This window comes from Protopterus annectens, chromosome 2.part1 (assembly GCF_019279795.1).
Source record: "Protopterus annectens isolate FY-2018-M chromosome 2.part1, PAN1.0, whole genome shotgun sequence".
In the NCBI taxonomy this organism is placed as follows: domain Eukaryota; kingdom Metazoa; phylum Chordata; order Ceratodontiformes; family Protopteridae; genus Protopterus; species Protopterus annectens.
The window spans coordinates 498750092-498767902 of NC_056729.1; the positions used below are offsets into that span (position 1 = coordinate 498750092).

The following is a 17811-nucleotide window of genomic DNA, read 5'->3' on the forward strand; positions in this document are numbered from 1 at the left end:
ATTTTCTTTAAAACCTCTTCTGCCATATTACCAGAGTATCATGATGTAAAGGGGCATCCAACAATTTAGCTTTAACATGATCAGGCAGATTTTGCTCCTTGAGCAAGGCATGCCTTCTAATCACAGATCCAGTAACTGCGGCCCTGCAAGAGGCCTCCAAGGAATCAAAACCACTTTGCAAAGTATGCTTTCCAACCTGTTCTGCTACATGCAATAATTCCTGTAATTCTTTATTTTCCACACATTCAGAAATCAACATCATTTTCTGTTTCAATAAGCCCATGACATGAAACTAGCAGTTTAAGGCCCTAATTGCCAAGGTTGCAGACATATAAACCTTCTTTCCCCATCTATCCAGCGCCCTGGAATCTCTATCAGAGGGGGTAGGATTTTTGGCTGTAGAGGCCTTTACACCTTTGGGACCCTGTGAGATAGTTTCAGGATCAGCAGCAGGATTTTTGAATAGAAATTTGTGGGAGTCAGGAACCCTGTAATAACTGTCTGGCTTACTAGGAGCCAGAGGTAGAGAATCAGGCGCCATGCCCGATTCCGAAAACCCATCAACAATGTCTAATACAGGAGGTATAGCCAAAGGCCTATTGCCGAGGAAGAAGGAAATCCCTAAGCCTCTTTTCTGATTGAGAAATCCTGACTCTACCAATGAAAATGTCCCCTTAAAGTATGCAAGGTTTCTCCAAAAGAATAATCCTCAGAAGGAGATGCAGATGGGATGGATTCTTCTGCATCTGAATCCTCATAGGGTGGTATAGTAAATTCCTGATCAGAAGAGGAATCAGAAGAAATGGAAACCTGATCTGAAGATTCATAATCAGTGTCTTGCCTAGGCCTCTTAGCAGGGGGGTGGGAACCCCTGATCAAGGTAATTCGTTCCTCAGCCATTTTGATCATCTGTTTTTTAGGCATACGGGCCTGAGCACGTGGCTCATGCGTCAGTTTTTTAGACTTAGAAGATGTTTTTGAAGCTGGCGTCAGTTTTATATAAAAAATGTTGAGGCCTAAAAACACCCTCAGAAGCTGGTGTCTGCTCAGCGGCTCCGGACCCATCCAAGGAAGAGACATCTGCGGGTTCAATACTCCGAGAACCTCGCTGCATACCAGACTCCGCATGGGTCTCGGTAGAGGCCTGCGACTCAAAAGTAGTGGGTATCAGGGGCCGAGAAAGCGCCTCACTGAGTACCGGCGACTGGCTTAGAAGCTTTGTCGTCGGTTTTGGACCTCGATGGTCTGTCTTTTTCTTTGCATTTCTTGTGAACTCCGGCAGTCGGATTGCTACCCGACAACATTTCAGGGTAATTAAATCTGGATCCAAAATATTTTGAAGAAAAAATATACCGACGCTTAATAGTGTGCTGGTTAAGTCTAGCACAAAACCGACAGCAAGGCATGTTATGATCTGGGCCTAGGCAAGGAATACAGTACAGATGAAAATCCTTATGAGGTATTTGCTTCCCACAAGTAATGCAATTATTAACTTTTACTGACATCGGTAAGGAACAAGAAAAAGTTTCCCCAATGGAGTTCTTAGCTTTAGTTGAAGACTTTGGTTCTGAAACTCGAATGCGAAAATTTCAGGAGTCGGCCGACTGGCACTTGCGAACTGCTTCTGCTTCGGGCACCGCGTGGCAAAAAAGACTAAATAAAATGGCGTTGGCTGCATGTTTTATACCCCTGACGACATGACGTCATGGAAGAGGAGACAGCAACCGACGCAGGACCCAAGACTTTGTTATTCAGGCTGAGGGCAACCTGCCAGCAGATTACCCAAATGTAATGACTGCAACAGTGAAACACGAAGAACATCAGAGTATAAACTATTTTGCCGTAGTCGTGAGCAAGGTTTATGGAGTCTAGAAAGGAGAGGAGAGCAGTGATGGTACTATGCCCGGGACGAGAAACATGTGTACGGGGTTAGTAGGTTGTTTTGGGTCATACAGGACATCATTTGGGATTGAATACATTTCTCCATGATTTTTGATAGTGAGGATAGGATAGCTATGGGCCGAAAATTAGAAGCGTCAGTGTTTTTGCCTCCTTTATGGAGTGGAATGATAAAGGCATGTCTCCATAGTGAGGGGGGTGTATGATTCTAGTATGGATCGGTCTATTAAGATAGAGATGGTATGGGCAATGCTGTCTGCAGACAATTTGAGGAAAGTTGTGGGTAGGTTATCTGGGGCAGGGGAGCATGGTTTGAGTTGAAGGAGCTTGTTTATTTTGCTCATAGAGACAGGTGAGAAGCTAAAAGTAGGAGTAGGGGTATTCAGATTGTGTGGAGATGTAGAGGGGTTGGTTGGGGGAGGAGGTTGAGAGTGGTGAGTTTAGCTATGGATTCTATGAAGAAGGTATTGAAGTTAGAGGCATTTTCTAGATCAGTAAGGTTTAGGTTAGGGGATGGATTATCCTTATTGCCTGGGTGGTCCAGAATTTTCTTGGGTTGGATAAGTTTTCTGATTGAAGTTTATTGCAGCATGATTTTCGATCCCTGATTATTAGCTTTTTTGCAGTGTTATGGAGTTGTTTGACTTCTGGAGGGTAATTTATTTTTATGGTAAAGTTTCCACTTTTTTTCTCTTAGGTGCATGATTGGTTTAGTTTCTTTGGTTAACCAAGGGGAGGATAAAGTTTTAACTCTCAGTTTTTAGTGGAGCAAGGTTGTTAAGAAGGTTCAGGAAGGTTTTATTAAAGTAATCAATGGCATTGTCGAGAGGCAAGGTTTTTAAGGGTGACCAATCTGTTACTTTTAGGCAGTCTATGAATATTTGTGGGTTGAAATTGGAGAGGTTCTGAGATTGTACATTAGTGTAGCTTTTGAGTGGGAGAGGAGTGACAGTCAGCAAATGCAGGCAAGTGGTCATTGAGTGTGTCAGGAAAGGTGCCAGTATCTGATACAAGGTTGACACTAAGATCCAGTCAATGATGGTACCAATGGTTTCACCTTTGTTTGGCCTGGTCGGAGAGTTTAATAATTGGGTGTAATTGTAGAGGTTGATATTTAGGGAGGTGGATTCATAGGTTTATAGGTTGGTACTAGGCTATCAGCCCTAGGGCCTATACAAGCCTAGCCATAACAATTCCCTGGCTATTTCTTCCCACATTATTTACTTTCCTGGACCCCTGTCTAGCAGGGCGACTGACGTGATCCCTGGAGTGAATTTCCTTTCTCCCATCCAATCATCAAGGTTCCTCTTGAAGAGGTCCAAAGAGGCACTCTGCTTGACATGTATGGGCAATCTATTCCAGAGTCTGGGGAGTCTCTGGGTCAGGAACCTATCCCTCCAGCATGTTTTGTTTATTGTGATGACAAGGTTTAGATCCCTGGAGCGTGTAGCTCTGAGGGATTGGGATTTCTTTAAGTGTAGCATGTCCAACAGCTCTGGGTTTGACATGGCCTTGTATGTTAAGCAGAGATCGCCTCTGAGTAGACGATATGTGACAGAGTATAGCTGGAGTTTTTTAAGGCGGTCAGCGTAGGGCATCTGCTTTAGGCCTGTGATTCTTTTAGTGAGGTATTTGAGGCCTTTCCAGTTGTTGCAGATGTCTTGAGAGGTACATACCAAATGGGGTGTTGTATTCTATAATGGGTCTAATGAGGGATGAGTACAGTGGGACAATGACCTCCTTTTTTCTGGATGAAAAGCCCTTCGTGATGAGGTGTGCCACATAGGATTTCCTGACTGTTGTGGCAATGTGGTTATCGAAGGTGAGACCACTGTCCACCTGTGTCCCTAAGTCTCTTATCACACTTTCTGTGTTTAGTGTACTGCCACCTATATGGTAATTCATGGATACATGTTTTTTTCCCAAAGGGGATAACAATACATTTCTTGGCATTGAGCTTGAGCCCATGGCTCTGGCACCAAGCATCTGTTTCTGTAAGGCCCTTTTGTAGAGTATCCACATCATTTGGGGATTCAATAATGGCTCCCAGTTTGCAGTCATCTGCAAACTTTGTTAGCCAGAGTCCCTTAGTGTTGACCTGTACTTCAGAGAAGTAGATGCCAAACAAGAGCGGCCCCAGGACTGAACCCTGAGGTACTCCACTTGTCACTTGTCTGGAGCTGGATTTGGAGTCGGCTACTTTTACACTGTGGATTCTATCAGTAAGCCATTTAGCAACCCACTGGGTGACATAGGGATTAATGCCCAACTTAGTAAGTTTATCTATGATTCCAGAGTGGGGGATGGTGTCAAAGGCCTTGGCAAGGTCTAGATAGGCTGTGTGGACCACCTTACCCTTGTCCATGGCTCTGGAGACTGATTCAAAGAAGTCAATCAGGTTCAGGAGACAAGATCGGCCCTTCACGAACCCAAACTGGGTGGGGTCCAGTGTTTGAAGGTTGTCAATGTCTTTGTTTATAAGTTCCATGTTAATACGCTCCATAGCCTTGCAGATAAGGCTTGTCAGCCTGATGGGACGGTAGTTTCCGGGATCCAAGGTGGATCCCCCCTTGTGGATTGGGATAACTGTAGCTCTGCGCCACTCAGTGGGCACGAAACCTGAGGTGAGGCTATGATTAAACATGACACTTAGGTGAGGTGCCAGTTCATATTGTAGTTCATGTAGTACACAGCCCGGGATGTCATCTGGTCCCATGGATGCTGTATTCTTGGCTTTAGAGAGTGGGTTTTGTACCTGTGTGGCCGTTATTACTGGAATTTGGCAATCTTCCGGTATTGAGATGGGCCATTTAGGGTGTGTGTGTGTGTGTGTGTGTGGGGGGGGGGGGTGAAATTGGCACTGAATCGATCTGCCAGGATATTGGCAATATCCTTCGGATCAGTATATTTAATGCCATTCTGTTTTAGCTCAGAGCAGATCTGAGCATTGCCATTTAGATTCTTGACATAGTTATAGAATGCTTTGTGGTTGTCTTTGGAATCTTTGGCAATTTTATTTTCATAACTAGCTTTGGAGGATTTTATGAGGCATCTCAGTTTCTTACTGAGGCTAAGAAGGGAGTTTTTTGCATCCTGAGATTTTCCTCTTTTCTGCAAAAGTTTCTTCCTTTTGTTGTAAAGTTTGTTTATGGCAGGGGACCACCAGATTGGCTTCCTTTTTTTGGATGAGAGCATTTTGGTTCTATTTGGGATGGCACGATTCATGCATGAGTGGATGTGCTCGTACAGTGTCTTAGTGTAGGATTCAGCAGTTGAACTTTCAGTTCCCGTCTGCATGGGTGTCATGAAGTTTGTCACTTCTGACTTGAGTAGCATGAAGTTGGCTTTGGAGAAGTTTTTTACGGTGGTTTCTTTACTGGGGGTGGGGGTGGGATGTGGATGTTAAGGGTGATTAGCTTATGGTCAGACTTGACTAACGAGGGGGTGACCATAGGTATGGAGCATTGATTTCCCATGTTGGTAATGACCAGGTCTAGGATATTGGAGCCCCTGGTGGGACTATGGATTAGTTGATCCAGGGCATTGGAATTTATGAATTCCAAGAACCGTTGCGCAAAGGTGTTGGGACATGAGTAGTTTTCCCAGTTAATGGCAGGGTAGTTAAAATCACCCAGTATTAGGGTGTCTGGTTTGGTCAAATTCTTGGGGGTTCAGAGTTTATCATGGCCCAGTTTTGTTTACGTCACCTAAAATAACTTTCGTTTTTGATGTTAGTTGAAAACCAGGAGAGTATGTCTTCAAGTATAGGGATGTAGTTGCCTGGAGGAATACAGAGGATGGAAATACATACGGATTTGTGTTTGTTGAGTTTAAGGAGGGCAATACAGAGTTCAGAATTGGGAAATTTAGGAATGGGATTGGTGTAGGGACTAACAGTGTAGAGGAGTAGAGTACAACTACTCCGCCACCTTTTTTGCTGGATCTGTCAGAGCGTAGCATTTGGTAGCCTGGTGGGAGAATTTCAGTATTTTTTATATTAGAATTAAGCCAAGTCTCTGTGATGACAACAATGTCAGGTTGGTTATAGGACAGTAAGCATGGAGGATGGGAATTTTATTTCTAAGGCTTTAGGCAGTGATTGCAATAAAACGAAAATTCTTGGGGGTGGGGTAATGTAGTAGATGGAGATGAGAGTTGGGTGTGGTGATGGTAGGGCCAGGGTTGGGGTGGATGTCCCCTGAGAGAGACAGTGAGAGCCTGTCTAATGTTGTTGTTGTGTCTTTCGGCTTTTCCTGATTAGGGGGCGTCATAGTGGAACTCCGGTCAGCTAATGATTGGCAGTTGATTTTTACGTGCCGAGTTACCAGCCCTGACGCACAACCTTCAATGAAGGTACGCCCATTTCACGCATGTCTCCACACAGAAGACGCTCTTGCTGAGAATCTAACCGGACAGCGTCTTACTGTGAGGCGACAACGCTACCGCAGCACCACCACAGCGTTAGTTAGTGAGATCCTGTCTAATAAGAGTCTAATATAGTTTGTTAAAGAAGGTGAGTATAAGTGGTGATGAATGGTGTAATTGGATGGGTGTGGGTGGTAAGGGAGAAGAGGATGGGGTAGGATGGGAATTACTCCAAAATTAAATAGAAGGGTAGTATTTGAAGAGTACAGATCATGGGCTACAGAAGAGAAAGATGGGTAGGTAGTGTGGTTTGAAGTTTGATGTATAGTGTGAAAGTAAAGTATAGAAGTGTGATGCATATTGTTGTCTGCCTTGTGGTTCCCTCTTTACTATCTGCTGTAATTCTGTTTTCATAGCTAGCTTTAAAGGATTTGATAAGGGATCTCAACTTTTGTTGAGGCTGATAAGGGAGTTTTTCCAGTTTTGGGACTTTATCTTATTCTTCCTTCTGTTGCATAACTTGTTTATGGCAGGGGACCACCAGATTGTCTTCCTTGTTTTGGAGGAGAGCATCTTGCTTCTATTGGGTATGGCAAGATCCATGCATTTGTGTACGTGTTCGTACAGTGCATTGGTGTATGATTCAGTGGTCATGTCACTATTCTCCCATTTGCATGGGTGCCGTGAAGTTAGCCACCTCTGTTTTTAGGAGCCCAAAGTTGGCTTTAGTTCTTTTCCACCACAAAAACACAAAACAACAATACATGGTTAATGTGGATAAATCTGTTTGCTCAATGTCACCGAATGTTTCTCCAAACCCAGTTTTATGACACCTGCTTACCAATCTACTTGTCAGCCTGCAGCTGCAAATCTTGCTGTCCAGGCGCTCTCTTCTTTTCCATGGTTTCGTTTCTCTTACTTGTAATGTCGCTTTTACTCTTTTCTTCTGCCTCCCATATCTACCCTAATTATTTCTTCTAACAAATACTTTTTCTCACTCTTCCTTATTTTCCTCTCCTCCTCCTTATCCACTATTTGAACTTTTCCACTCTTGACATTTGCTTTACAAGTGAATAACGAACTGTCGCACTTATAATGTCAGGACATTTCAATGCGACATAATATTGTATTTAGTCTAATATTTGAATAAGTGAGTGGGATTTTGATGACAGCATCAAGGAAACATGTTCCTTCCTTCGGTTTTTTTCTTGGGTTTTGGATTGTTCTTAGTATACCGATTGATTTTCTTAGTATATTGATATGATTGAGATTGTATTTTCCTTGTTTTATTGACAGCATGTGTATTATTGTACATATATGTGCACTAATATTTGTATTTATCTATGTATTTACAGTATATTGAAATATGTTGATTTTCACCTGAATAAATGTATTTGGGGGTTGCTCAGTGTAGACCCTACCGATTTCATCACTGCTTGACTGAGACATATACATTCCCCTGTGTTTGTCAATACTATGTTTGAATGCCTTGTTTGGAGTGTGGTAATCCCTGCTACAGCTGCTGCTACTCTTTCAATACAAGTATCTGAGCTGGAAGTTTTCTTCAGGAGTCTGTTGCTGAGAAGATGAGAGACATGCAAGTATACAACTAAGACAAGCTACATAAAGCAATAGTAACAGAAAGTACTGGGTCACATCAGAGGCTTGAAAGGTCATTGTTAAGAAAATGAGAACTGTTGTAAAGCTTAGCAGCCAGAATGCATTACAAGTTGAATATTTTACTGTGCACATTTTTAAAAATGGATAGACTGGCGTAAACTCTGGACTGATGCGTGTGCTTTTTTTTTATTCCTGGGAAATGCTATTCAAAAGTGAAGAGACGTATGAGGGAACAGTTTTAGTGGCACACCAGGCTGTGATTTGTTTGATGTCTATTGTCATGCAAAGCTGACTAAATAGTTGAATCTACCCAAACTGGAAATGTGAGACTGTAGCCCACAGAAGGAGGGGAGATGGGAGGAGTAACTTGGCCAGGAATTGAAAACTGCTCCTTGTGAAAAGTCTATCTCAGTAATTTGGTGACACTTGCAAGCTTCTTTCAGAGAATGTGTAATACATCAGTAGGAACAACATTAATAAAACTCAGTGCAGACCAGTTAATGACACACGAGCTGCAGACTTTCAAACTTGGCAGTTGTTTTCAGGTGTTCCATTCTAAGTGAATGGAAGTCTAGTCTGACAACAAATGGTAGGGCTATTTATTCTCACAATCTATGCATTATGGGACAGATTTAGCTTTCCAAAGGAATCACGATGTCTGCCTCCATGAGGGCAGACAAGAGTAAAAAAAATAAAATAAAATAGAATTAGGAATGAGTCCTTAATTTGCTGCAGGCAGCTTTGGGAGCTGCAGTAAATCATGAAAAGATAAAAACATATATATTTTTTTCATCGTTTGCCCGTAGTGGTCCTTCAATGTCCACCAAAAATAGTCTCTTCAAAATAAGAATTACATGGAGCAGGAAATGGCTGGTTCAAAGGGAGGTAAAGTTAATTTCTCAGTAATATTAAGGTCCCATGGTACAATCACTGGCTTCATGGCTTGGAGAAAAAAATAACTACTGGACAAGCGGAACATGGTGGATCCTTGGGAATGCATACAAAATAGCAGTGACTTGAACTTTGACAGGCATTCACAAGTTCTTATTATACAATGAATCCAGGTAGCTAATTTGTTGTACTGATGCTATATTCTGGTCAGCTTTGGGAAAGTTCATGCCATGAGGTGAACCTTTTCCATTTAACCAAATAAGACTTCCTACCAGCATGTCTGGGAGATTTTTTTCAGTATGGCTAACAGATCAGGTGGGATCTATCCTACAAAAAATTAACCTGAGACTTCAGAGGTTCAAGTATATCATACATACTGCTGCTGACACAGCAGGGTACAGCAAGTGGCTGGTAAAATGAGGATGTACTCTTAAGAATCAAAAAGATCCAAAGTTGTCTCATTGAGATTTGTCCTGTCTTATCTTGCTTTCACTGGAATTTTTCAGACAAGAAGAGGGGGAAAGACTCCTCTGAGGAAAAGTTAGGTCTAAGACATGACACTGCTCCAGATTACCAGCTTCCATGCAATCACTGCCAAACAGCCTAAATGATAAAAAGCGTGTTCTGTCTGGCTTATGTACCAGATAACTATGGTGTGGTTTATAATCACTTTTACCCAAAGGGCAAGGATGTGAACTGGCAATGGCACGACCCTGTTAGGAACTGGAGAAATCTTTGTAAATGGGACTGTGAAGGCAAACCGTCTTAATTGTCCTTTGCTACTATGACAGTGCACCTGGCATTATGAAAAGGAGCATGGCCTGCAAGTTAGCATTCTAAACACTATGAATCTATTTGATTTTCACACATCTAGGACAGGTGTATATAGCATTTCATAACTTTCTCCATCCTTCCTCCTCGACCTTGAACCTGCACATATTTCACTTGTGGACAATTATGGACAATTCTGTGACATTATTACACATACATGAGACACAACTGTGTGCTTGGCTAATATGCATCCTGTACAGGTAATTTCAAATTCTTTGCTGTATATACTACTGCATTGTTTTTTCTCTCTGCTTATTTACTCTCATCTGTGCAAGTACTTCAATTTTTTTTTCTCTCTGCATATGCTGTGTATATTTATGCATTCTTGCCTTACTTTGCTCCCATGAAGAACCTGTGAACTGGTCCACAGAGATCAGTGTTCTACCCCAACTAACAAATTTGACAAACTTTCTTGGGACTACAACAGTATGAAATAAAACCCTGTCAATTCCTCTCCTATAGGCACTCCTATAAGGCAGCAGACTTCAGCAGCTGTTCCAACAGTTGACGTGGAAGTAAACCATAGTTCTGTGGGACATGATGAATTCCTAGTAAAAGATGGGCAGGCCTTAAATTCTATTTTTGCATCCCAAGCCAATTAACCCTCACCCAGCAATAAGTGTTAAGGTTAACCATTACATACTGAAACAAGCAGGTTTTTCTTCTCATAGGCTTGGGCTGGTTAGATAGAAGTGAAGCAGTCTTCCAAAGACAGGGGGACCCACTGACCCATCTTTTCCACAGAAGCTTTTTTCAAAGGTTTTTTTTTTTTTTACCATCTAAACTGGTCAGATGGTGACAGTTGGCACTGAGGATTAAAGCTATGAGCTGTAGTTCCTGTGGCACTGCGTTTAATTCCAAGTCACTTGGTCTGACATTGCTACCAGGTCACCCCTGAAAATGGACCATCTCCTCAGTAAGCCTACCTTATTAATAAATGTGTATTCTTATTATCAATCACATCAGTTTCCTAAAAGAACATTTTTTACCAAACACTGGATGTCCATCTTAATTGGGAAAAAAGTGAAACAGCTGTTCACTGCCTGGACAGCTTTTTGCTTTCCGTCTAGTTTCTTAAAGACTTCTTGATACAGATTACCAAACAGAAAGCATTTAACCAATGAAGTAAGTACTTGACCCTTGACATTGATAGGCAGGGGTTAAAGTTAAGAGTTAGATCCTTCACCAAGCATTACTTCTAAGAGCTACTCCAGAAGCAGCTGCCTTGACCAAAGCATTTATAGCGTCTGTCACATTTTATAACACGCTTTTGTACCATTAAAGATGTCTGAACACGCTCAAGAAAACTGTTAAAAGGTTTCAATTGCCCCCCCCCCCCCCCACACACACACACACATACACACTTTTATCTGTCTATTGTTGTTTAATGGGAAATCCAGACGAATAAAATCCTATTTCATTGGAGGCCTGGGGGGGAAAAGCTCCTTTTCCCCACATTTAACACCAGTTTTGACATGTATGATAACACGATATCAGAAGGAATACAGATACAATAGCTTCCATAAACATCATTTAGAAACAGAACATGTACACAGCTTGCATAGGTATACACAGGGTTGAACATTCATTAGAAATGGACACAGGCTTGTATATAGCAGAGAGATATAATACTGCAGAAGGTACTGTAGCATTACCTGCAATTTCTAGCAATTAAAATAATGAAAAGAAGAGGCAGCTTAATTATGGAATTAGAAAAGAGGGAAGGGTGCTTGATAATGAAATATAGTATATGTTAATAGTAGGAAAACTATGAAATTGTTTGTTACAAGTATTGGTTTTAGAGAGATTAGGAAAGGAAGTGATGAAACTGACAGAGGGAGACAGTGAAATAGTGGGTGATCTAATTTGAGAGAAGAGACTGAGCTGTCACTTTGGGTCTGTTATTGATAATGTATGCTAACAAGGTTACTGTTTGTGGTTTAGTGAGCATCTTTCAGGCCAAATGGAGAAAAAGTAGCAGGTATGGCCAAAAAATTATTCTAACCACAAGATGAGCAGTAGCAAAGTCAGTTTTTGCTTAGATACTGTTTTAGAAGTAAATTGAAAGTATGAGTCATTTTCCTCACTTTGCCAAACAATATGTCGCTAATATTTTGACACGGTCTAGCAGTGGATGATACAGATCCGTAAAATGGTCAAAGTATATATCTTCTTGTCATATTTATGCAGCAATCTGTATTACTGATCAATCAACAGGATGCTGTTAGCTGGGGTCAGCTTAGAATTTTAAAACTCATCTAGAAAAATGCCAGCAGGGTAAACGATTAGTTTTTCTATACAATATTTTGTTTCCTCTTCCACTTGGGAATTTTTTTAAGCACTGGAGGATGGGAATAAGTCTCGATTTAAGCAATAAGAAAAGCATCTTCAAAGGCCTGAAAGGCCAAGAAAAAAGCCTTTAATTTTGACTTTCTGATGTCTAAGATGTCAAATTATTTATGGAAGCTGGGGAGTTCTTTAAATACCACTTAAAATATATTTCATTAAATTTGATTTTTTTTCCAGTAGGGATATCCCCTGGGGAAGACCCTGCAAGCAGCAACGCCTCACCTATATCATACCATGAAGGAAGTACAACAGCTTCCAGGTCCTTGCTCTCATCAAGAGCAGAGATGAAAGATAACACTGCAGTGGGGTCTAGCTTTCCCTTAGCCGAAGAAGTTCTCCTGAAGTGGACGGCTCTGATTGTGGCAGTAATGAGCATAAGCCCTGTGCTAGGAATTATTCTACAAAATGCCTATAATCAAAGATGGGGCAAGCTGTGGGACTGGCATCACCACAGAAGATGCCTGGTCACTTGAAAATACATCAAGAGGTCCATCAACAGGTTGGCTTAGGGGTAAGTCACCATAGGCTGCCCTGATGCTACAAATGTAACAGATAGGGACTAGGTTGGTAAGAACCAGGTCAACGACATTAGAGCCTCTGCATGGCAGTTGTTACATTGGCTTGGTAATAACATCTAGGAAATACTGAATGGACACAGCAGATGAAACAGCTGCAAGTTCTTTCCCTCCTCAGTGATATATTCAAAGGATACTGAATCCTCCACAAGGGGCACAAATGTTTTTACAACAGTTTAAAACAAACTCCACATTGAGACTTCTAATCAACTCATTAGTCAGTTGGCAATCATATTAGAACTCTCCCAATGTGAAAACTGAGAAATTGTTGAAGCCATAAAAAGGTTTTTAATTTACGTAAAATTCAGATACTGTCTAGTAACTTACACTGCTTGAATGTCAAAAATAAGACATTTGGAGAAAGCAAGCAAAATCGACCAAAAAAAAAAGAAAAAAAACATCTTACAGCTATTCATCAAAACTTTGCTCATGTTTCTGCACTGTGTTTAAATATGTGAGACCCTGAAGGAAAAGTCAAATGATAAGAGGCTAGAAACTTCAAATCAGTTATTCAGATAAGTTGACAGAAAAGTTTAGTAAAATCTTACCATAACCATAGATGTCCTCTTCTCTTCATTGCTGCAGTATTCATCACATATGGGTTTACTCCTCTTGCTACCTGAACGTCCGGCCAGTATACAAAAGATTTCAGTCACTGTATGGTGCGCGCATGGGACGTCTGTGATGTGGCTAGTAGAATGTGGGCCAGAAAAGTGACGTCTGCACACACTAGCCCTCAGAACTGTAAGCCCCAGTCAGAACAAGTCTTAGCAAGGGTAATGCCTGCCCTGTGCCATCCAGAAAGGCAAATGCTGCGTAACAGGAGGGGTAGATGGGTGGGAAGGAATGCTGCAACATGGAAGAGAAGGACATCTATGGTTAAGGTAAGATTTTACACAACTTTTTTATGTCCTTCTGTTCACATGCTGCAGTATTCATCACATATGGGTGAGTGCCAAAGCTCACTGTGAAGAAGGGGGAGGTGGCCTAGTAGAGTTCTCCAGGAATCCATGGAGGATAAACCTTGCTCTGGCCCTAGAAATGTGGTCTAACTTGTAGTGTTTGGTGAAGGTGTGCATTGAAGACCAAGTGGCTGCTTACAGTACACTGGAGGTATCCGAACCCATGAAGAAGGCCCCTAAGGAGGCCACTGCCCTGGTGGAGTGTGCTTTGACAGCACCTTGTAGGGATTTCCCATGGTGTTTGTAGCAAAAGGTGATAACTTTGGAAATCCATGTTGAGATTGTTTGTTTAGTTACTGTCTTCCCTAGGGCCCTGAGGTGGAAGACAACGGTTGATCAGCTTTGCCTGATGGACTTGGTTTTGTGCAGATAATATGAGTTGTTTGTGCACGTCCAGGGAATTGAGTACTCTCTCACTGCCTCCCTGTGGGTTAGGAAAGATGGTCGGTAGGTGGATGGCCTGATTTAGGGAAAGGTCATTCACCACCTTGGGCATGAAGGTGGGGTTAGTTCTAAGAGTAACCATCAGTGTGGAATATAAGGAAGGGTGGAACAGCCATGAGGGCTTGCAACTCTGACACTCTCCTGGCTGAGGTCAAGGCTACAAGGAGGACAGTCTTCCATATGCAATGTTTTAGGGAGGCTTTATTCACTGGCTTGAATGGGGGAAGCATGAACTTCTCTAAAAACATAGTTGCGGTCCCATGGGGATTTCCTGGGTGGTCTGAGGTGAAGGACTCAAAGAATAACTTTAGGTGGTAGTCTCAAAGCTAGGGGGGATCCAGAGGAAGACATGCTGAAAAGGCAGACAAATGGGCTTTAATGGACAAGGCGGCCAACCCTGTCTGCAATAGTTCACACAAGTAAGCAGTACTTAGAGAGGTCTCGTTTTCCACCAGGTCCAACTGCCTTTTGAGACACCATATCCAAAATCTCTTCCACTTTGATAGGCAAGATGTCCTTGTAGCTGTCTGAAAGGGAGCAGAATCCTATCACCCACAGGGAGAGGTGCAGAGATTGCCACTGTGGCTGTATTTGGGATTCCATGTGCTGTGTAAGAAGGTCCACTCTGGGTGTAGGTTGAGCGCATGCAGACTGTTTTGGGCACAAACACTTGGTCAATGGTGCAGGCCGTGTAGTCATGCAACCTACCTAAACAAAATAGACATTGATTGTGGGGGTCCTTGTGAGGTATCCGATGGCCGCACTTGCCCTTGCCCTTTCTGGATGACATGAACAAGCATTAGAAAAAATAAAATGACTGAAAAGGTTCCCCGACAGAGCACTTATCTGATTTCTTCTGAATCAGATGGCCGGAATGGCAGGAACACCTGACGTTTGACTGGCAGCTGAGAAGTTCTAAAGGCTGGTGCGTGCAGACGTTACTTTTATGGCCCACATTCTACTAGCCACATCAGACGACCCATGTACCATACAGTGACTGAAATCTTTTGTATACTGGCCAGAAGTTCAAGTAGCAAGAGGAGTAAACCCATATGTGATGAATACTGCAACATGTGAATAGAAGGACATCTACAGAATTCAGAGACTGAAGAACGAACATGCACAGAAAACTGGAGCTTCTTTTCTATACCTGAAAAGCTGTAAGGAATGGATTGCATTACTTTCTAGAGTCCAGATAAGCAGCAGGACTTAAGGAGACAAACTGTGTGCATGCCCCAAATCTGACCAAGAAAGCAATCAAGACATATTAGTAAAGATGTAATTATACCAACAGAGTGTACTGTTCCTGACAAAGTGTGGCTGAAGGGAAATGTATACAAACTGTATGTATCAGAGTGTGTGGGAAAGAGGATTGCTCACTGTACTCCAGGCAGAAGAGTAGCAAGTTTATTTTTGTAAACAGGGACATGACAAAAGGCATGTGTGATATTCAAGTTATATCCAGCTTCCCTCAGAATATTTTTTTTCCCTGGATCATCAGACTTTTTGGAGCAGAACAGGCTATGGTGGAAATACAGAAGATTAGCCAGCAAGCAGACAGTCAAGCAGGCTGAGGGAGACACTGCTTTTCAATCTTATGACAATAAGAAAGTCTGTGAAGAGACTGCCAGTAAACCATTTTTATTGTTCCAAAGGAAAATGCTGTAGTGATGGAAAAAGCTCAAGGGCAGAGTTGAAGAATCAGGAGTACTTTGGACTTGAACCAGAGAGATCAGTGTTAGATCAAGATGAAGACCAGCAACAATATGAAATTAACAAATAAGGTGTAGAACTGTAAAGCATCCATCACAGTTAAGATGTGAACTCTGGTTATCCAAGAAGTGGAGGAAAAGACTGGAAAGTTTCTTAACTGTTAATCTAGTATCAGAAGGTACAGTTGTGTAAAATATTACCATAAGGGTAGATATCCTCATTTTCACTCTTGCAGTATTCATCACTTGTGGGATCTCCTACCAAGGACAGCTCAACGTCTGGCCAGTATACCAAAGCCTTTAACACCTAGCAGCATCATACGTCAGCCATATGCTCCTTAAGCAAATATAGGGCAAAAAGGTGATGTATTCATGCTCTCAATCCAGAAATGAAATGCCCTAGGAGAACAAGAACTCAGTAGAATGGAGACATTGTACATCCAGAGATACGAAAGTAAGAAGGAGAACCTCTCGGTCAGAAAGAAAATACCACCCATGGTAGAAGAGGAAAAGAAAATGGGGTAGGAAGGAAGGCGTGAATACTGCAACACTGAAAAGGAGGACACCTACTGCTATGCTATGGTTTTACACAACTGTACCATGTCCTTCCATACCACAGTTACTGTGTTTACCACCTGTGGGACAGTACAAAAGCTACTGTAAAGGTAAGGAGAAGAAAGGCATTGGGAAGCCCTCCACAAACCCAAGAAGGATACATTGGCCAATCCTGCCCTTGCTCTGGAAATGGCATCAAATTTATAATGCTTAGTGAATGTGTGAACAGAGGACCAAAGTAGCAGCTTCAAGGATGGAGTTGGGTCCAAACCTTTGAAGACAGCCCCTGAAGAAGCCACTGCCCTAGTAGAATGACTATGAACAACTGTTTGCCATGAAAAAATCTAACAAAAAGAAATGGCCTCGGAAATCCAGGAGAAGATGGTTTGCTTAGAAACTGCTAAACCCCTGTCTTGATATGAAAAGAAACAAAGATGATCAGATTTACGAAAAGCTTTTGTTTTGTCTAAATAATATATGAGCTGTAAAGTCCAAGGTATGAAGAACATTCTGACTAGGAGATTGCAGAGAAGGGAAAAAGGAAAGAAGCAAGATAGGCTGATTAAAAGACAGAACCACCTATGGCACACAAAAGGATTTGTATGGACAGACAGCTTGTCTCTATGAAAAAAAAAAAAAAAAAAAAAAAAACAAAACAAAAAAAGGAGGGACGATCATCAAGGTCTAGAGTTCAGAAACTCTTCTGATGGAGGATAAAACAATCAATAAAACAGTATTCCAGGTGCAATGTTGCAAAGCAGCAAGCTCAAAAGGAGCTCCAATCAGTTTAAGGACAGAATTAAGATCCCACGGAGGAATATGCTTTTTTTTGGGGGGGGGGGGGGGGTTTGATATGAAGGATACCTTTTAGAATTACTTTACTTCAAATCTAGAGGCCAGAGGAGGGTTCAGTGGCAGACAGGCAGAATAAGATGCCTATCAACTTGAAGCAAGATTACATACCTGACCCTATTCAAATGAAACCTTGATCACTGGATGGGAAATCGAAAATTCACCCCCTGGTCTGGCTCCCTTGGGCAGAGGTAGACAGCAATTAAATAAATTCACAACTAACATATCCCCCCATAACCCTTGGCTACCTCTTTACTAACATACCCCGCCATACAGGTGTCCAAGGAACTCTGGGACAAGACTGGGGTGGGTTGCATGGCTAGGATTATAAAAATCCTGGTGGTTGTTTGCCTAGTAAACTATGAACCAGACAGGTGAATGATTATGTAGATTCAAAATATGTGGCTAAGAACTGTTGGGGATCAGAACCAAACAAACCTTCATAAAAAGAAAATAAGATGTATGGGATGTTGTACTGAAACTTGAGCTTGAATAACAAAGTACAGAAAATGTGTATCTAAAGCAGACTCCAATACAAGGTGAGAAGACACTGGTCCATTTCTTAAAGACCTGAAGTGTCAATAAAAAAATGGTCACTAATTAATCCCCGGTCTCAAACAAAGAAGTAAACAATTTGTGTTTTTGTTTGATAAATAATGTTAAATCAAATGTGATTACGACCAAATAGAATAGCTGACTGTGATACGTGGATTTGTACTCAACACATGGCAAGCTATTGACCATCTGCTATGAGGC

The 17811-nt window shown here is 41.9% G+C and overlaps 1 protein-coding gene across 1 annotated transcript in view; it reads right to left on the bottom strand.

The window, feature by feature from the left end:
- Window positions 1-17811, bottom strand: part of NSD2 (nuclear receptor binding SET domain protein 2) — a 2565963-nt gene that overhangs the window by 42749 nt on the left and 2505403 nt on the right. The gene's annotated exons all lie outside the window — the stretch shown is intronic.